Source organism: Rattus norvegicus, chromosome 6 (assembly GCF_021556685.1).
Source record: "Rattus norvegicus strain SHRSP/BbbUtx chromosome 6, alternate assembly SHRSP_T2T, whole genome shotgun sequence".
Lineage (NCBI taxonomy): Eukaryota > Metazoa > Chordata > Mammalia > Rodentia > Muridae > Rattus > Rattus norvegicus.
In genome coordinates, this window is record NC_141539.1 from 48,182,729 (window position 1) to 48,204,481 (window position 21,753).

The 21,753-nt window shown below is 44.0% G+C and overlaps 1 pseudogene; it reads left to right on the plus strand.

Moving 5' to 3' along the window:
• Window positions 1-9,096: 9,096 nt before the first annotated feature.
• Ndufa5-ps2 (NADH:ubiquinone oxidoreductase subunit A5, pseudogene 2) lies at window positions 9,097-9,437 on the plus strand (annotated as a pseudogene).
• Window positions 9,438-21,753: the final 12,316 nt, after the last annotated feature.

Consider the following 21,753-nt stretch of genomic DNA (forward strand, 5'->3'; position numbering starts at 1 on the left):
TGGACACCAGTGCCCTTTACTTCTTTGTCAGTCCTTGGGTCTCATTTAGACTCTTGACTTTGCGCAAAAGGACACAGCCTCTTTCCCCAAATCATACTGAGTCTGGCTCAGACAGAGTCTGTGTCAAATTCATTCTTTAGGACCTGACTGACTTGTCACCTCTCTAGGAAGCCTTCCTGGATGCTGGCTGTGGCTTGTTCAGCTCCCATGGGAGCAGATGACAATCTTTTGGTGTATCGATGGCCAATATCCTTATATGCATTTACTCAACAAACATGTATCAAGCTCCTATGTTCTGGGTGCTGTGCCATGTATGTGAGAGCCAAGGCAAGTCTTATTCTAGGAGATTCCCAGGTATAGTTGCCCTGTGAGCCTCAGGGGTCCTGAATTCTGACCCTTGTTTTCTGAAAGACATGGGGGAGTGTAAGAGCATAGAGAAAAGGGTTTAGTGTTAGGGGGTCAGCCCTCCTGGTGTTCGCTCTTTATTGGTGGACTAATAATGTTGGGTAGGTGATACTTTATGTTTTGAGAGTTGGTATGAATTGGGGTAATCTAAAACAGCAATCTGGTTTTCAAAATATCCTTTGTTGTTTAGAAATCCTTATAAAGAAAGAAAGGAAATCATTCTTCATTATTCTACCATTTGGGATAACCATCACGAGTGGTGAACTCCAGTAATTAAACTTCTCTTTGCATATAGTCCCCTAAGAGACCATGAGTAGCTTCTGTTTTGTTTCTCATTTAATTCCCACAGGTTATGCCTTTTCCCAAAATGTTCTTCCTCTTTAGCCTGAATTTGATGGTTTAGAGTAATGACTATGGTCATTATTGTTATTACTGTTATTGGTATGTAGCATTTATCAAGTATTTATGAATTGCTGGGCACTGGGCCAGGTGGTTTAGAGCGGAGGTCTTCAAATCCCTGCTGAACAGATGAGGCAGGTCCTGTGATTCCAATTTTCAGATGTAGAGGCTGACAGTGCTTAAGCAAATGACTACAGATCACAACCTTGAATGTTGTCCCTGTGGTGAACCCAGATGTCCAGGGATTCTACGGCAACCCGTGGCTGAGCTCAGCCCAGAATGTCCTCAGTTTAAAATTTATGCTAAAATTTCATAATGCTCTGCTCTCATTTTTGCTGGATCAAATCCTTAGAGGTGGGTTCACAACGTCGAGGACTCAGCTAACTTTGTCACCTATGCTGCCAAACGAACTATTTTTTGCAACCAGAGTCTGCGACAGGAGTGTAGTGTTCCCTGGATGTTGTAGATAAAAGGAAGTAAGGGTAGTCAGGGGAAGAGAATCAAAGGCAGATATTCTGGGAGACATTGAGGGGTAGAAGGGGTGGGGTGGGTGCCAGGAGGCAAGCCATGAAGGGCTGCTCCATTTTTGAAGCCCCAGTCAGCCCAGAGACTGGGGGTCCTGATAGATACCAGGCAGAAATGCTGACCTTCTAGGCTCTGGGTTGGTGGTGCTATAGAACTCAGAGTTAGTCGTGTTAAACAAATGCTACCTTTCCATTTCCCTTGGGTGGGGGGGAGGAAAAGAAAAACCACCCACAAAAAGCATGCCTCTGTTGTCTTCATGTGCTAATCCCAGCCCAAGGATTGTGCCAACTTTTCCCATGTAAAAATGTTAGATGAAATTCCAGTGCCATCAAATGAGACCTTTCTTCTCCCACCTGCACATTATGACTCTAATAAACTCGTTATCAGCTCGTGAAAAATGAAGGCAAACAGCTGACTGAAGGATCTGATAAGTCAGCAGTAAAGATTAACAGTTCTTTTCGGAGAAAGCCGTGAAGAGGGTTCCCTATTTAAAACAATTGTGGCATGCGAATTCGCAGCACTTAAATCATTATCGGCAATTAGTCCTTGTCAAAAAGGTTGCAGCTGGCTCCAATTACAGGTAAGATTTTTATAATTTGAACTTAGTGCATCTGAGAAGTCCGACTTGGAGGAACACTTTCGAGAGAGATTTGCAAATTGAGAAAAACTTCGAGGCATTTCGGGATTTAAATGTTCATCATTTCCAGAGCCACGCTTTGTCGTTGACATCTATTAATACGTTTCTAGAACTCTTCCCATAAATGCCATCCTCCAGCTGTCTCTATGCTGACAGAAAAATTAATGCTGATTTAAGAAATGTCTTTAAAAGAATATGCATTAAACAAAAGAGGAACAAAGAAAGGGTACCAAATAAAAACAGTCGGATATCCCCCCTCAGTGTTCACAAAGATAAGCACTTTTGTTCTAGATTCTTCTAGGAGATACCGCCATCACTTCATCTAGAATTGTGTTTGCTTTAGTCTTGTTGTGCTTGAATTCTTCATTGAGTTCCTAAGCTGAGCATGGGGGCACATGCCTAGCACTAGGGAAACAGAAACAAGTGGATATCAAGCCAGCCTGGTCTATGGAGAGAGTTCCGGGACAGTTAGGGCTACACAGAGAAACCCTGTCTCCCAAAACAAAAACAAACAAACCAACAAATAAAATAAGAAAGAACTTACAGTCTAACTGCCTTCTCCATCTCTTTTGTACATGTCGATTATTGCTAATTACATATTTTCAAACATGTGTCAGTAGCCTTATGGATTTAAGCAATATTAATTTTTGATTCCTTGATTTAAAAGCTGCTGTAAAGTCAATGAAACATTCTCCTACCCAAGACGCTTTTAGTTAAGGGGTTTTATCACAGCACTGGAAACCCTGACTAAGACACCAAGGCACCATTTGTAGAGGAGACAATGGATCTTTTAGACTTCCCAGGTTCTCAGTCATGGATTGCATGTGCCTTTGTTGAAGACATGCTTCAGGGTCCTCAGCTTTCCCTGGACTCTGCACAGATGTGTAGGTGCACTAAAGAGCTGGCAGCCTCCACTCTCTATGATCAATTTCCTGCTCAGCTCACTGTGAGTTCAACCTCACAGTGAGACAGGTCTCTCACTAAACCCGGAGACGGGCAGATTTCAACAGGCTAGCTGCCCATCGAGCCTCTAGGTATCAAACACTCTCTTCTGGGATATGCTACTGTTTTGATTCCCTATCTTAATTCATACTTTAGTTATTTGTCCCATTTCTGGGACAAAATACCCATCAGAAACAGCTTGGGCTAGGTTTTGCTTTGAGATATGGCCCATCATGGTGGGGAGGGCGTGACATCAAGAGCAGGAGGCAGCTGATCACTTGACATCCTCAGACAGGAAGCAGAGGGAGATGAGCGCCGATGTTCTGCTCACTCCCTCCTTCATATTCGGTCTGATACCCTAGCCCATGAAAGGTGCTGCCTGCATTTAGGGTCTATTTCAACTAAACCAATCTTGAAACTCCCTCATAGGCAAGGTGATGCTAGATTCTATTAGGTTGCCAATCAATGTTGCCTATCCCACTGTGTGTGTGTGTGTGTGTGTGTGTGTGTGTGTGTGTGTGTGTGTGTGTGTGTGTGTGTGTGTTGGGAGCATTTTAGTGGTCTTATCTTTTCCCCTTGGGCCATACTTGCCACCTGCCCCAAGGACTTAGCGCATACATTATGACAAATCCCCAAATCTCTTTGAGTCATACATTTGGGGCTGAGGGAACGTCCACTGTGGGTCTGTGGACCAAGAGGAGGCACTCTGAGCCCGACATAGCCAGACCTTTCTTCAAACCATTCCCCACATACTTCCACTTATCTGAGGACTCCCAGTAGTATCACATAATGTCTCAGGTCTCCAGCCACTGGTGCCCTCTCAGATCCTGTGGCCAGCAGTCCTCAAACTGTCCACATCACCCTTTTTTTTTCTGGATGCCAGCGCCTGACTAAATGACTGTGGAAGGTCAATGAAAGCCATCACTATATACCCTTGCTGTGGTCTAGGGGATTCCCTTCTCAGCAGATTCTGTGTCTGAAAACTTCCCAGGCCCAGAGCTGATGTTTGACTTTTTATTGGGCAAATTCTTTAGCCTCTTGACCATTTTCCCCTTGGACAAAGTATTTTGGGGTATGTAGATTTGAACAGTGCCTTCGCTGGATGCCAAGATTATTGTCCTGGGTATGCTTATGTATTGTTCTTCCTTGGAGGGCTTTTGGCTCTGTGCCCATTATAATGGAATCCACCTTAGTTCTAAGTAAATGTGACACTGGCTTCCATTAGGGAGTCTTATTCTGCAATGCCAGACAGCTACCACTGGTGGTGTCTTTTTGAGCAGCAGTGGCTTCTTCACCAAGTTCCTAAGTGGAGTGGTTTAGGGAATAATACTGCAAGACACCCTTGATGTCTGGGAAAATGAACCTGAATTTGATACATAGCATGACGTTGCTGGGTAAAATGGCACGTGACTATGCTCCTCATACTGGTAAGCTAAGGCTAGGGGGAATCCCTGGGGCTTGATGGCTAGCCAGTCTAAACAAGTCAGTGAGCTCCAGGTTCAGTGAGAGACTCTGACTCAAAAATAAGGTGGAGAGCAATCGATTGAGAAAGACACCTGAGGTCAGCCTCTGGCTTCTACACTTGTGCACATGCACACTCCCACACATGTAGATGCCCTGTCCTCATACACAAAGAGCACACTTTGTTTTCTGACCTACAATTTTCACCTACAATGAATGTTTGCCCTGGAGTGCTATGAACCCAGGTCCTTTCCTTCTCCTCCTCCTCCTCCCCTTCCTCCTCCTGTCCCTCTTTCCCTTCCTCCTCTCCATTCTTCCCCTCCTTCTTCTATTGTCTAGATGGCTTCCTGATTTCTGCCTTCCACACTGAACATCACTGCTCTTAGCTCTTCCTCATTTCTTTCTCAGAATCAAACACTCAGTGTCATGCAGGAGGCTGGCACTGATAAAGTCTCCCTGCTTCAGCCCTGTGATCTTCCCCTCTCCACCCAGTGCCCTCAGAGGCCCTTCTAGTCTGCATGCTGCTCTTTTTCTCAGCCAGGCCTTGAAGTGTTCTCTCTCTCTCTCTCTCTCTCTCTCTCTCTCTCTCTCTCTCTCTGTTTCTGTGTCTCTGTGTGTCTCCTTGTAGGAAGCCCCAAATCAACATTTGTTCACCTTAATTTGATGGTTAGAAGTGTAAAATAAAATAAATTCTAAGCTTTCCTTTCCTAGCCCTAGCTCCTAGAATGACAACTCTAAGACTATTTATTATTAAATGCCTAGACCATAAGCTCTGGCTCATTCCCTAACTAGACTTTACTTAACCCATTCAAACTATTCTATGTCTACCACTTGGTGAGTTATCTCTCCTTCAGTCCTGGCCCACTCTTCCCTCAGCATCTTCCTCAGGATCTCTCTCAGCGTCTCCCGTGAATCTCTGTCTTCATCTCTCCCTGCGTTTCCTTTAACTCTCTCATTATTTCCCAGAATCCTCTCTTCCTGCTCTGTCTTGCCTTCTATTTCCTGCCTCAGCTCACTGGCCATTGGCTTTGTATTGGCAGGTACTGCTTATAAGAGATTCTCTGTACATAGAAACTCTTGGTCTTTCTTATCGTTTCTAGTAGTTGACCCACTCTTGTCCTTAGAATGTCCTCTTTCCAGCACTTCGCCAGTGTCCAGGGTCTTGTTCTCTGCAGTGTGTGTGTTTCCTCCTCTGTCTCTGGGCTCTGCTTGTTCTATCCCTGGGAAGTGCTAACAGTAGTCCTCTGCAGTCGGATGAGGGTGTCCAGCATAGCATCTGTACTAGATCTGGGTTCTTTGCTGGTGTTGCCCTACGTACAATGCCATTGAAATGACAATTTCTACTTGTTTCCAAAAGGGCAGGGATGGCTACCTTAGAATTGTGAAAAACAGGCCTCTTCTCAGACCTATTCTGGTAACGAGAGCAGGACACGTGGGAATTCTGTTCTCCAACACTGCTGTGAAACCCACACATGCTGTAGAGAGCTGAGGCTTTGATCATTAACCAGGAGAGAGGATCCTAAGACTCAAATGCACTGTTTGAAAAGACCGGAGTAGCTAAGCAGTTAAATGGAGATAACGATACAAGGTGAAGACCTACTGAGTTGATATAGCCTTCTTGTCTCATAGAAATCGATATTTATTCAAGTAATTTTAGAAACCACGCAATCTTTCTTTCTCATCAAGTGAATGAACCCTCTAACCACTTGGTTGTAAGACATCTTCAAATTCTAAAGGAGAGCCCATCCATTTTGTTTCTTTCCATGCCATCCTTTCCACACTGCTCTTCTTCTTCTCCCCTCCTTCCCTGTCCTTCTTCCCCCTCCCCCTTCCTTTCTTCTTTCCTCTCCCTCTGTCTCCCTTCAACTCCCTTCTTCTTCCCTCTATCTTTCCTTACCCCTTCTATTTCTCCTCTTTTCTTTCCCAACACTTCTTCTCCTTTAGTATCTTCCTTCTTTACTCACTTTTCCCCTTTCTCCAGATTTGTTGATTCCCCACCCCATGGCAGGCTTTAGTTTAGGGGCCATTTTGTCTGTTCAGTATGGGATTGCCTGTCGGAGGCTGAGATTTGTGTCCTGTCACATGCTTCTCTGGACCTCCAGACTTTTTTAAGGGTTTCCCTGTACATATGAAAGACCAAAAGGCTTCAAGAGACTGACCTCTTCAAAGGGGTAGCCTAAGACTATCAGAAAAGACAGACAATTACATCAGGATTCATAACAGTAGCAAAGTAGCAGTAATGGAAATAATTTTATGATGGGGGGGGTCACCACAACATGAAGAACTACATGAAAGGTCACAGCATTAGGAATGTTGAGAGCCACTGCCCAGTGAGGTCACAGATGGTCTAATGTTCATTGAGATGTCCTTATGTTATGCACAGCATGCATATTTACATTGATTTTAAGAATACTAGTTAGTATTTTAGAGTATGTTGTTGAACAAGTAGAGTGTAAATGAACCAAATGTGAATTTAGACTTGGATATGTGTTCCTACATCTCAGTGATTTCCAGCATGTTGCCTGCTGGGGCATTGTGGGTATGAAATGTTACCAACTGCATATGTTTCTTCACATTAAAAAGATGCTTCATTATGGAAAACTCATACTTTTAGCTTTATCCTTTCTGTAGGAAATCACAGAGAAGCAGGCAGGGGAGCTGTTTCTATGCAAAAGTCAATGCATATAGTAATTAATCTTTTGTTTGCCTGAAACTTTCACACTCACAATGTTTAATTTCCACATCCACATTCCTGTTCCTTTGTCACTGAACAGTGGCGCTGCCACAGTTAATTAGGCAGCCTACATGCAAGTTTGGGAGACAGTCTGGCTGCCCCCTTCTTTTAAAAGTGTTTGCTAGAAGCAGAATTCCTGTTTCTACTCATTCTGGCCTCACCATTGTGGGGCTTGATGCCATCCGTCGCTTTCTCTTCAACCTTGGTCTTGACATCACAGTGTAGGCAAACCCTTCAGGATCCCTAAGGTCAGTATTGATGCTTGTAAACAGTCCTTTAGGGCCAGATTTAAAATGACTGACAAAGACAGACAACAGACGTGTTGCCCAAAGGGCCTCTGTCCCCTGGGAGTAGCTGTCTGGCCACATAGTTCAAAATGACCCAGCAATGTCCAAGGCATTTGCTTCTCTCCCCTTTGTCTCTTGAAGATTTACTTTGGAGCACATTCCTTTAATTAAGTTTACCCAACTCTAGGAAGCAGACAAGCTTGATTATCATCCTTGGGAAAGTAATGACCCAAGCCAGGACTAAGGTTCCTCCCTAGGGTGTTTGACTCATGACAAGATGGGAGCCTCACATGCTTGATGTGGGTTGTACATTTAGGGCTCTGTTTCAAACTCATATACAAAAACAAAAACAAAAGACCTCCCCAAACCAAAAGAACAGACAATTAACAGCGAGAATGAGTAAAAAGAGGTGTATGTATCCTAGCACCGAGGACTGATGGGAATCTTTCCCTGACTTTCATCCAGTGGGCTGGAGTTTTACTCCAGCTTGATTAACTTCCCTGTAAGGATTACAGCCTTTTCTTCCCAAGGAAGCAGTCTGTTTCAGTGCCAGTGACTTCAGCCCAATGGTGGAAGAGACTGGATGTTGTTGGTCATGAGAATAAACTTAATGATAAACTGTTAAGGGCTGGCATGGTTGGTAGAACACTTCCCTAACATACAGGAAGTCCTAGAGCATCAACCTTCCTCATGCTGTGACCCTTTAACACACTTCCTCATGTTGTGGTGACCTCCCCCAACCATAAAATTAGTTTCATTGCTACTTCATAACTGTAATCTTGCTACTGTTGTGAATCATAGTGTAAATATCAGTGTTTTCTGACAGCCTTAGGTGACCCCTGTGAAAAAGTCATTTGACTCCAAAGGGGGTCACAACCCACAGGTTTAGAACCACTGTCCTAGAGCCAATGTTAAGCACCACAAAACTGGGCATGATGGTACATGATCATAATTGCAGTGACTGGGCGGTGGAGGCAGGAGGATGAGAAGTTCGTGATCATCTTCCTCTATCTAGAAAGTTTGAGACCAGCCTGGGCTATATGAGACTCTGTCTTTAAAGAAGAAGAAGAAGAAGAAGAAGAAGAAGAAGAAGAAGAAGAAGAAGAAGAAGAAGAAGAAGAAGAGGAAGAGGAAGAGGAAGAGGAAGAGGAAGAGGAAGAGGAAGAGGAAGAGGAAGAGGAAGAAGAAGAAGAAGAAGAAGAAGAAGAAGAAGAAGAAGAAGAAGAAGAAGAAGAAGAAGAAGAAGAAGAAGAAAGGAGAGAAGAGGAAGATTGAAGTTCCTAATGCTGTCTTAAATCATCTACCTTGGTAGCTAAAATCCTCAATTGGTTGGTTACTCTGCCTCAGTTCTAAACATCAAAAAGTTGTAGCAAATGCCAGTTACCTGAAGTCAGGGTATCAAGAGCTGCATGTTTTCAGGAGGCTCTTGGCGAGACTCCTTCCCAGACTCCTCCACCTTCTGGTGGCAGCTGTCATTCCTTGACTTATGGTTGGATAGCTCCACAGCCACATTATTTCCCTTTGGCCTCATCCACCAAAATCTCCTCCCACCCCCTGCCCTGCATCCTTCTTTCAAATGGTCACCTGAGAGAGCATTTAGGGTCTCTACTGATAACCCAGAATAATTGCCTTGTGTCAAGATACTTAGTCACACCTGCCAAGTTCCATAGACGGTGACATTGGAACTAGAGGCTCTGGGTACTATTATGGTGAGTTTGCTGAAGAAGGCGACTAGCCTGGTGTGACTGGCCGTGTGTGACAATCCACACGAGAGGCTAATAATATTGTATACAAAGATTCTTCATCTTCTGAAGCATTTCCCTAGACGTGTAGCCTATAGAAAACACATGGAACAGATCACCAGTGAGAGGTGGATATGGTCAAAGTGGAACCAAATGTTAAAAAATTAGAAGACTTGCTTCAGGGTGGTGATGTAGAAGAGGGGATTCTTCAGGCTAAACGCGAGCTAAGTCTGGCAACAAAAATGTTGCAGTGGAAACCATGGGAGTCATTGGTGGAAGAGCCTCCTGCTGACCAGAGGAAATAGACAAGATGGTCACAATGTCTGGTGGTTGATGTGAATTAAATGTGTAATTAAATGTTCTGTGATGCTGAGAAATAAAGGTGACACCCATGGGGGCTAGGAACTGGACATAGATGCATTTTGGGGTGGAGAATTACTATGCCTACTGAAAATGGCTATGGTCTTAATTACAGTTAATGCTTTAATTCTGGTGGATATTGGACACTAAAGCAGGGATGTGGGCGGGGACCCTCCTTGTAGTATCTGCGGGAAGGGCAACACTGGCTGTATCCACTGCTGTAGCTCTGTGCTCTGATGGGCATCAGCTCTTCCAGGTGGTGTTTGGAAGGTTGTCTGCCTTGCTGTGGTTGATGGATGGATGTTCTTTGGTCAGGCTGTCTCTGGGTATCTCTCTTTTACCTTCCTTCCATATCTTTGGGCCATGGATTATGTGCTGTTTTGTCTTCTTTAATATTTCTGGGTCTTTGGGAATTTGGAATGATTAAAGGCTAGCCCCATTTTGGGAGCCTCACAGCTTCAGGTTGGCAGTTTCTTTAGGCTGTTTTAGGGTTCATCTGCCTGGGAGCTACAGGCCTAGTCTTCTGGTTGCTGGGACCCTTTCCATGGAGGTCCTTGATGTTCTCCACTTGATTCTCTCCTGACTCTGTTGTTTTCTTACCATTTTCTTCTGTCTTATGGAGTCTAGAAAATCTTTGTCTATCCCAATGTGGTTTATATTCCTGGCTTTTAAACCACACTCTGTTCCATAAGATCCCAAAGTGTATTTTCATGGATAAAACAAAAGCACTTGCTCCTTTCTTTCTCTCTTCCTTCCTGAGGCACCAGTCCTGCTGGGAGACATAGCTGCCGCCTCCATATCTAGCCACTTGAAGCAAGAGAATTTTATGAGGAATTCTACTGGAAGCCACTGTGGTTAAACAGAAGTATGGGGAGAGGAAGTCTCCTTGGCCATCATGATGATCTTGACTGTGTATTTCTCGAGTCCCAATGTGACCTCTTCCCAGGCATCTGATTGCATCATCTGCTATCAAATGTCCACACCCGAGCCACTCAGGCCAAAGGAAACCCTTCAGTGTTTGGCATGTGACTTTCTGTTATCTCCACCAGGAAGACCTGCCTATCTACACTCCTTCCTATCCTTCTTTCACAGGCACTAGCCCTAGTTTCTTTGCTTTAAAAAAAATCCGTCTTTATCCTGAAACTACCATCACGAATGGTAGAAACCAGCAGAAGACCTAAAAGGCAATGTGGGCTCATAGTTTCATAAAAATGATGGGGCAAGAAGGTTAAGGTTTCAGGAGTGGAGGAAGAGATGTCATTTGGGGATTGAAATAGTGACTTTGTAAAGTTGGTGCTCTTTCCAGATAATCCCCACAGCAAATGCAATTTAATCCCAAGTTATTTTGAATATGGAATCCCTAAACCACCCTGAAGTGTTATGTACAAAGCCAACGAGATAATAGAGGAGGAGGATGGGAGAGGTCTCCACACCACAGCTTCAACCTTAAGTTCACAAAACAAGAATGCCTTTTGACAGAGTGGTGTAGTAAAGCTGGACAGGGCAATGAAACCCAGAGGAAAGGGACATGGAGAGACAACAAAGGGAATGCTTAAGGGGTCAGACAGAAGTTCTGACTTGCTGGGCATGGTGGCACATGCCTTTAATCCCAGCAACCAGGAGGTGGAGGCAAGTGAATTTGAAAACATGAATTAAAGGCTAGTCCATGTTGCAAAAAAGCAAATAAAAACAAAACCCAACCCAAACAAACAAACAAACAATTTCTGATCATTCATCAACATCTTCCCTTTGGAAAATACCATCACAATGAACTCAGATTACACACAACAACTATCCCAGAGGGACTTCGTGCTAGATCTGAACAGAACATTGTAGAGCCTGACAAGAAAACACGAAGAGAGTTTTCTCACATAGGTAAATATCAAACACAGTCAAGGTCAGAGCCAAGAGTGGTAGTGAGGTTATAAAATACTTAGTTTAACCAGCACCAAACATTCTTAGGACTCAATACATGGAAAAAGTTGCAGATAGAAAAGAAAAGGAGAGGGTTGGGGATTTAGCTCAGCGGTAGAGCGCTTGCCTAGCAAGCGCAAGGCCCTGGGTTCGGTCCCCAGCTCCGGAAAAAAAAAAGAAAAGAAAAGGAGAGAGAGAGAAAGAGAGAGAGAGAGAGAGAGAGAGAGAGAGAGAGAGAGAGGAAGAAGAAGAAGAAGAAGAAGAAGAAGAAGAAGAAGAAGAAGAAGAAGAAGAAGAAGAAGAAGAAGAAGAAGAAGAAGAGAAAATGGGCAGAGGACATGAAGATGGGTAGAACACAAAATGTCTAATGATGTAGACACTGGCAGTCAGCTTTACTAACAGAATCAAACTATTTAGGAAAGTTAGATATTAAGACTAAAAGTAATGGCAGAAGTTGACAAAGATTTAGGTGTAATGGTTTCAAGTGCTCACATTAAGGTGGGGAGATGGACACCATTACTCACTGGAGAGAAGAGGTTTAGATTTGGAACATCGTTGGTCATTTTTCTAGTAACAAAAATATGAATGCTTGATAATGACTTTGCAGCACCATTTCGAGGGATATGGTTTGGGAAAACACTGCTACATGTGCATAAAGACACAGGGATGGAGAATTGATTGCTGTATTATTACAGTAAAAAGTTCCTTTCGTGGTGTGTGTGTGTGTGTGTGTGGGTTGTTGTTGTTGTTCTCACCAGATGGAAACATGTACAGTTAATAAAAGGACTTCAGCAGCTCAGTTTATGTCAAGATGGGGACATATCAGAACCAAAGTGGCAAGAGGACAAGAGAGAAAAGTTGAGCAAGATGCTTAGTATAATATCTGTGCAACTAAGGCCACATAGAACATCTTCTATTGTTTATGGAGACAGATTAGTGCATGTAACCAGGTAGAGAGCTGTTTCCCAGAGAAGAGTTGGGGTGACTGGATGGAGAGGGGTCTCTACTCCTGTACATATAACTCCTCCTGTCTTTTTCCTCCTCTTCTTTCTCTTCCTTTATTAAGAATGGTATGCATATTATTTTTGTAGTGAAAACCTAAGTGCATACAAAATTCAAATATGAATAAAATATTGGTGGTTGCTAATTTTAGGTGTTGAGAATTTGGATGTAGTATATGTCCATCCCACCCGAGCACACCCCACCCAATGATATCTTATCTCTGACGATGGTTAGCATGTGGTTGGAAGAAGATGGTGAATTTGCTTTTGGTATTTTAAACATCCTTAAAACTAAAACTGCCAGGAACACTCACACAAAATAGGGGGGGGGGAATCTCTTGAGAAAATGGAGATGTAACTTGCAATTGTGGTACATGTGTCTCTCTCTGTGTGCTTGTGTGTGATGGTGTACTTTCATTGGTGCACGTGTATGTACAGGCACATGTATACTCTTCTGTGCATGGAGGCGCATGAGTGTTCTGCTTTATTGCTTTCTACCTTATTACCTCAAGACAGGGCCTCTCACTGAACCCAAAGCTCCTGTTTAAATTACTGTCTGATTAGCAAGCTTCTGGGATTCCTGTTTCTGCTTCCCAACACTGGGGTTACGGTCACACTTGGCTGCACATGACTTTTACTTGGTGAGTGGGATTCAAACCTAGGTCCTCATGTTTGAACGGTGAGTGTTATTACCTGCTGAGCCATATCTCCACCCCATGACTTATAATTTTAATAATAGCTAAGTCCCTGAGCCTCAAGTCCCCTGAGCTCTGTGTTTGCCATCAGTCTATCTAGATATCTGTTCCTCCTGATGGACCCTATACACTATTGTCCAGGCTGCTATTGTCTTCTATGACTTTCTTTGTCAAAGGATGTCTGCAACACCTGGGAGGTTAATCTACCCTGATCCCAATAGATTTATGTCTCCATCAAATTCCTTCCACATGCCAAGTCTCTGCTAGCAACAGCAGTGAAAGACTGCTCCCAGTGTACTGATCTGCAGAACTTCTAGGACCCCAGAGCCCCTTTGTAAAGAAGAAAGAAAATCATAGTCGCCAACTGAGGCAGGAAATGAATTCTATACACACAAACACACATCTGGGAATCTACCTTTCTATGCATGTAGTTCAGAGTGTATAAAGCCAAACGTTTTCTAATAAAGCACGCACCAGGCTGAAAACCACGCATTTTGGCTTGGGATGCTTTTTGCTTGCAAGTCTATGTCAGGGTGTGGAGGAGTTTAGCGCTCGTGAGCTGGGTGACTCTGCTCTCCAGCAGGGTCCTCTGTTGGGACTTTCATGGAGTTTCCAGTCATGGAGTGCTCTGTGACGTAGCTGGCCATTCTCCTGGCTCCTCTGTGTTTCCAATGTCTGGCATCATCCCTTGTTCTCTCTCAATTCAGTGCCCAAGAAGGCAGAGCTCTGTGGATCCCTTGAGGCAGACCCAAGGGACAGAGAGTAGTGAAACAGGACATCAGGTCATGGATGGAACAGGATCCCAGTGGAAGCCGGTGATTGGGGGCTTTCAGATCTGTCCCACCGTCTGTGGAGACATCCTGGGGTCATCTTATTGAGCACCAAGGTCCAGCTCTGACTCATCTGAGGTTCTTCTTACCCCGGCCCAACCTGTGTTTTGACCATACAGCTTTGTGAATCAATTCACACCGTCCTCCTCTTTCAGAGAGGACGTCTATTTCCCCTTGGCGCTTTAGAAATGTTCTCCTCCTTTGGAGGCCTCAGCTCTCTGCTTGGTTCCTTTTATCCTGGCAGTGACTGTGAAAGCCTGCCGAGATATGTCTGTCTCATTCCCCACATAGCGTTCTTCCAGGTGGACATTTGCTCACAAACATCCATGGTACCCTGCGGTGTTTGAACACACAAGGGCCCAACATTCCCTTCGAAGCTGTTTGGGTTTGATTTCCGTCTTGGATCACCATGCAATTGAAGAGATATTACATAGGATATGGGTTCAGAACCTGTTCCGGCCATGTCTCTGGACTGAGTGCCATAAAACCTTAGCACACAGACATGATGGGGCCACACAGACATGGTGGGGAATAAGACCCAGGACTGTTGAGAGGGACGTATTCTATTGCAGGCTCTGGGTATTTGTATGTTTGTGAGTATGTATGTATGTATGTGAGCGTATTTTGTGTATCTTTTTCTGTGTGTTTGTGTGCTTTTTATTTTATTTTATACATTTGTAAGTATGTATGAAAATATCTGCATGTTTGTTTGCAAGCGCATTTGTATGTGTGTGTGCTTACCATATTCTAACAGGTAACTGCAGGAGTAGGACACTGTACCTACAGGATGTCACTCTGTCTCCAGTTATCCCACAATCCTTCTGCTATTACCCCTTACCCTCCCCGCTCGAGGGGCTAGTGATAAATATAAGAGGCAGAAAGATGCTCTTCTGAAATGTTCTTATCAGTGGTGCTATTTACAACGGGTTGTGTGAAGCTATTTTAGGACCCTGTCCTTTGATGTAGGGTGCCCTAATCACACCCCTGGGCATTCAGCTCTCGTCTCTCCAAGCAGCTCTCATTCCTAGCGCTGTGATTATATCTTCCGCTGTTCACAGTTTCTTTCTTTCTTCTCTTCCATACTGGTTTAAGAAAATCAATTATTTAAGGTGATTGCTTTGATCATCAGCTGTGGGTTTTCAGTGGAGGAAAAAAACCTCAGCTGCGCTGTTCCCTGCCAGCCGCTGCCCTCTCAGCAGCCCTTCTGAGGGCCACCATGGTGTCTCTGTGTTCTGTCACCGCCTGTCAGGAGCAACAGTCAGTCAGGCTCCTCACTGAACACAGCCTGCTGTGGTTGTGGAATTCCCCTAGTCCCTTTCATCTGATAGCACCGCCCAGTTTCTGTTAAGTGGCCACTCAAGCTCTGAGTGAAGACTCTTATCTAGGCCTCTTCAGAGGCTGGCCAGTGAGGTGGTACCCTGTCTGCCCTGCTTGGGCATCTTGGTGGTATTTCCTAACATGCTACTTTCCTTAGTTGGGCAGAAAGAATTGGAGGTCATGAGGGAGCCGTGTAAATTTGCATTTATGTCATATTAATGAGGTGCTAATTGCTCTCGCAACCTTTTAAATGCAAATGACTCTAGTCTGGTCTTCATTGTCCTGTACCAGGCCTCTGGCCTTCCAGCCTCTCTCCAGTTGTCAAAGTAATTATTAGTGTCCCCGTTAATAAAGACCAAGTTTCATGTCTGGGCTGTTCACTGCTACATGCAGAAGATCCTGTGAGGCTAACAAGGTCATTTCAACATTGGTAAGGTCATTAAAAAAAATCACAGTGTCTCTGAAAAGACAGGGCCATTTGCAAAATGTGCTGTAGCCAACAGCTTCGTGCTGAGTAGGCGTGGAAGGGGTTAACCCACAGGAAGTTGCTGAAGTCACTAAGGCAATCTAATGTTCTCCTGGCTCGTTTCTGGTCTCCTTTCTGCAATGGCACAATGGTATGGGGTGGAGGGTGGAGCCACATGGTGGAGTTCAAGGCCACGGGAAGAACCCGTAAATGCTCCTTGTCACATCTTAACTGGAAAGGGAGAAAAAGAACAGAAATCCTACCATAAACATAAGTAGCTATGAAGTCCAGCATTGTCCATTGTCACCACTGTCACTGCTGCCAAAGATATCTAGAATGGACACAAAGGCCACAGGGGCCTGGGAACCATGCTGATCCAAAACCCTGGGTCATAACACTGGGTTACCAAAGAAGTAAATGGCGATCTGGGTTAGTCTTTACAGAAAGGCTGGTCGTTCCTTCCCTTTGGGTTTTTGGCATTATGTCTTAGTTTTTAAATTGCCCTTTTCTTGGTTACTGAGATTGTCAGTTTCTCTTCAAGTTCTGTCTTGATTGTGTCATCGTCCTAAGGCCTGAGTGATCTGGTGGGTGGTGGTTGATTTCAGCATGAGGGTTTTAATCCTGCTACAGATAGCCCTGCTGTAGGAGTTGGGGTCTGGAGTTTTTCTTGGATTCACTGATTTCATTATTATTATTATAAGAATCATAGTCCCCTCACTGAGAACTCTTGCTGGGTAGCTGGTGTCTGAGTGTTTGTGGGCATGGCTGGTTTAGGGTTTCCTAGATATAGGTGGGCCAACGAGAATAACAAATAGTTCTTCGGATAAAAAAATAAAGGAATTATTTGGTATATGCCAAGTCAAAAATGGATGTGGGTTTTGGATTCAGAAAGTATGTGGGATTATTTCCTATTTTCATTTGTGTGTGTCTGTTGTGCCTATTTTCATGTGTCTGCAGATACATATACGTGTATGTACACATGTATGGGGAGGTTGATGTCAGGATTCATCCTTTATAAGCCTCCCACCTTATTCACTGTGGTGGGGTCGCTCAGTCAAACCTAGAGCTGACCTCCAGTATTGTCTTAGTCAGCTTGCTCTGAGGATGCCTTTCTAAAGCTGGCCGTCACACACCAGACATTTACGTGGGTGCTGGATATCTGAACTCCATCCCTTGTGCTTGTGTACCTAGCTAGGGCTTACCCACTGAGCCATCTCCCCAGCCTGTGTGTGGTTTATAATTGGGCTGTTTTGTTTCTTAAGCTTGGTATTTTTTTAAATTAAAATTTCAAATTCTTTGGTCTCTGTTTTCTTAGCAGCTGATGAAAATAAGGTATATTTGGATGGGGCTACAAAAGTGACAGAAACAGTCTGTGCAGAGAAGCATGCTCACACAGGAACCTGCCCGTTTGCAGTTCCCCTCTTCGTGGGAAGAAAACCCTTATTTTCACAAACATTTGCTCAAGTCTGCGTTCCTGAAGTTGAGGGACCAATGACTGCCGAGTGTGGTACAGAGTAAGCTTGAATTTAATGTTAGTATTGGTATGGTGTGTGTCTGTGCACACTTCATACAAAGGATGGACGATGTGGGTTTGTGGGCAAGAGTACGGTGAGGCATGGGTGGAGAGGTCAGAGGACAACCTCGTGGAGCCAGTTCTCTCCTTCCACCTTCATGAGGTCCTGGGGACCAAATGGTTTCCAGGCTTACATGACAAGCACCTCTACAGGCTGAGCCATCTCATCTTGCTTGTCTGACTTTTAATTTTTATTTGATCTCTCTCTCGTTTTTTTCAATTTATTACATCATTTCCCATTTCTCTGTCCTCCCCCCAAGCCCTCCTATGTAAACCCTTCATATCTATGGCCTCTTTTGCTTTAATTGTTGTTACATATATGTGCGTGTGTAGGTATGTATATTCCTAAATATGTAAATACAACCTGCTCAGTCTGTATAATGTTACTTGTTTTTATATACATGTTTTTAGGGATGACCACTTGGTATTGGATACCCAACTGATGTGCTCTTGGGGAAGAGCATTTCTCCTGCTCTCCACATCCCTTGGTTGTCTGTAGTTCTTTGTGTAGGATTGGAGCCTCCTGATGCTTTTCTTTCAGGTTAGCCTGTCTATCTAGATGTCATCTTTGTTTGAGTTTTGTTTGGGCAGTCACTTCAGTGAGACTTCATGGGTTTAGTTTCTGACCTTTCTAGGAGACAAGGTCTCACAGCAAACTCCCTGTTCCTCTGCCTCTTACGATCTTTCTGACCCCTCTTCCGCAATGACCCCTGAGCCTTAGGAGTGGAAATGGTTTTGTGGATGTATCAGTCGAGACTGTTTCACTCCTTTGCTTTCCATTGGCTGGGGTTTTCTGAAATGCTTTCTATCTGTTGCAGATAGAAGTTGCCTTGACGAGGGGTGAAGAATATACTCATCTGCGGGTATAAGGATAAATATTCAGAATGTAGTTAAATACATGGGCTGGTAAAGTGGCAGTTGCAGATTCTTCTCCAAGATTCAACACTTTACTAGATTTCCAGTACCAGGCTTGGTGTCATTCTTGTTGAACGGGCCTCAAGTATACTCAGAGAATTGTTGGTTACTGCCCAAGTATGCATGCCACTGGTACACCTTTGGGATTGTTGGATCACGATGATTATAGTTGTGGTTCATAAGTATAGGTAAGACTCTTGTTGCTTCCCCCCATTTGTTTAGACTTGAACTAGACATCTCTTCCTGATTCCTAGCCACATTGTAGAAGCTTCTATCACAACACTGGCTCACTTCATACCATTACTCCACCAATGCCTCTCCTCTGCCAAGGCATGGATGTCTTGACATCCAGATTTTCTTCGTGACACTTTACAACTTCTCCATACTCAGGCACTGTGGAGAAGATGCCTTTAATGGGGAAGATCCTTTTATTGTGTTTCTTTCTGTTTTATGAGACTGTCCTCCAAGCCACCACCTTCCAGAATTCAGCTGCAGTTGGTACAAAAGATCACCAGAGCTGGGCTTGTCAACATTCCCCCACAGAAGGAGTTGTTGGAGGTCATGGAACTATTACCTGAATATCTAGCAACCTCTCCCAACTAGTTGTATGCAATTCTGCCCTGAATACACTTGACCTCTTGGTCTCTGGCAAGGTTTAGAGTATCTAGGTCAGAAAGACTAGGGGAGGGGGCCTCATCTATCCAGCCCTGGGGTAGTCACCATCCATGCTGGATTCAGACCTCCCAATGTGGCTGCTTTAGGTCAGCTGTGCACTGCCCTATAAGTAAGCCTAATGATATTACTGGTTTCCCAGAATAAACTTAGCAGAAATACATATAAATTTATCATTGAGACTAAAAAAGAGGGGTGGACTTGCTTATGTCTTCTCTTTGTTGGGCTTTAGCAATACTTTTCCACATGGATTTAGGTGGGTGTTTGAAATAATTTCCCAGCTATACAAACTAAGGATTTCACTATGGCTTTATCTATCTCTCTGTTTTGAGTCAGAATTGAGATTTGAGCTCATGTGTGCATATAACCATCCTCTGCCTTTTTGCTGCCCCTATAGTAGGACAGTGTGGTGTTGAAGTGTGAAGCCCTCAAAGAGTGCCTAACTGTCAGTCAATGGTTTACTTTGGCAGCCCACTGCCCCTGCCTGTCGCTCTTTAGCCCCATAGCTTCCTTGCATATCCCTCTGCACATGGATCGTGGCAACTCTCCAGGCAAATCTCCAAGCCTATTCCTGTATTGGTCTGTAGTTGTTTTCACAAGAAGTAAGCAGATGTATGGAGGTTTAAAAGCAACCTCAGAAATCCTGGTATGGAAAGAGAAAGAAAACCTCATGTTTTTGTCCATCAACGTCTTGCAATCATTAGAATTCTTTTCAGATGACAGCAAGTTGGACTCAAGTATGAATTTAACAACAGGGATTCATTAGCACTCGGTAAGCCCCCTCTCTCATGGGTAATGAGTTAGGAGTGGTATCTGCTTCCAAGAACTGATAATCGATTAAAGGTAGATTATATAAAAAGAGATGTTATAGTTTATCTACATAGTGTGCTGGGTGCTAGGCTCTGGGGACTCATTGTGTAGTCTTTATCCTTATATACACACATCCACATGGGATAGATGTTATTATTGTTATCCTTACTATTATTATCATTATTACTTTTGCATCTGAATAACCAAGACACAGAAGGTTGGCCCTCCATCAAGTCCTATGGCTAGCAGTTAGGAAATCCAGAACTCAAAGCCATATTTGATGGTGTGAAGCCTATGCTTCTTCCCATATGAGGGTATTTGGTCTTTCCCCATTTCTCCGTTCTGCCTTCTCATCTCTAAAGTGAGTCCAGGATGTGGCTGACCCATTCATTGATTGAGCAAGGTCTTGTTGGAGAGACAGTGGGCATTTTTGTAAATTTGATGACCATTAGGCCCCTGTTTCAGCTTGTGTTTAGCTCCTTAGTGTTTTTGAGGCTCTGGGGAAGGGCAGGGTGGTGGGAGAATGAGACCAATCATCTCTTGTTGGTGATAACACCACATACTACAGACAAGCCAGCTCCCTACATGTCAACTCTAGTTATTAACCCAGAGCACATGCTGACAGGGTGAGACATTTTCAAGGACATGTTTTCTTGTCATGTAGATCAGAATCAACTTTAGTCAGAACACGGAAAGTTAGGACTTATCCAAGATTAAGAAACAGATCAAACCTCAGAAATGAAATGGACCAGGCATAGGGAGGTATAGAGGTTAAAAGAGGTATCATTTATCAGTAAAATAAGATTTCCAAATTGGTGTACAGATGTATCTTTGAGAGAAACTCCAGAGAGAAACTGATATCAGAAAAGAATGAGGCACACACACACACACACACACACACACACACACACACACACACAGAGAGAGAGAGAGAGAGAGAGAGAGAGAGAGAGAGAGAGAGAAGGGAGCAGAGAACCCCTTCCTTATATGGCCCTTCCTCACTCACGTTAGAAGGCCTAAAAAAACTTAGGATGCATCTCAAAGGGTTCTGACAAAAGCTCACCCCAAGAACACCAACAGCAGGGCTTTCTTCTGCTCTCATTATTGGTGAAGATTTTTTTTCCTTCCAGAAGACAAACATATTTTCATAAAGCTGTGGATCCTGTAAGAAACATTGCCATGGAGATGACTCCAGATACATGGTTTAAAGAGAAGGTGTCAATTAAAAGAGGTCATTCAAACGTGGGACATACACTGTGATTACACTGTGATTGAGAACTTGTCCATGGTGTCTCAGAACCAAAAGCTTACCCATTCATTCAGTGAGGAACCTGACACTTTGGGAGAATGGTAGCACCTGGCAAATTCTTGGCGATGCTGGTTTTTGATGGTGATGTCCATATTCACCAAGGCTACACAGTCTAAGATGAGATCTACTTGACTTCTGAAAGCCAAGTAGTTTCCATAGAGAGATAAGAATATTGGAATGAATATAGGACTAGGTTCATTCATTCATCCATCCATCCATTCACCGATCCATCCATCCATCCACCAATCCATCCATCCATCCATCCATCCATCCATCCATCCATCCATCCATCCATCCATCTCACAAAGCTCTATTGAGAGCTTATTTTGTGCCTGTTCCTTTCAAGAGGATGGCAGCTCCCAGAAGTGTAAGCTTGGCATCTGCCTCTCAAAATGTGTATAGACCAGGAGCACAGGACTGTGGGAAGAGTGCTGTGTCATAGCACAGGTGAGCAGTGTACAGGTGAGCAGCAGGGTTGCTGATGTCGTGTGTTGGAATACAAGGCCTAGAATACAGAAAGGAGACCAGGAGGCAACAGCAAGACTCAGTAGGAGGTAGGCAGGACCACACGGTCCAGAGAAACAGTGTCTGCAAAGTCCTGGGAGACTGAAGTAGCCTGCTAAGCTCAGGATGGTTTCTACTCAGCCTCTTTCTTGCCTCTGAGTGTCTACAGTTTGCTTGGATTCTGGGCTGCTCTATTAGAAGCCCAGAGACTGGGTTATTTGTATATAAGCAATGTATGACTTACCATTATGGAGA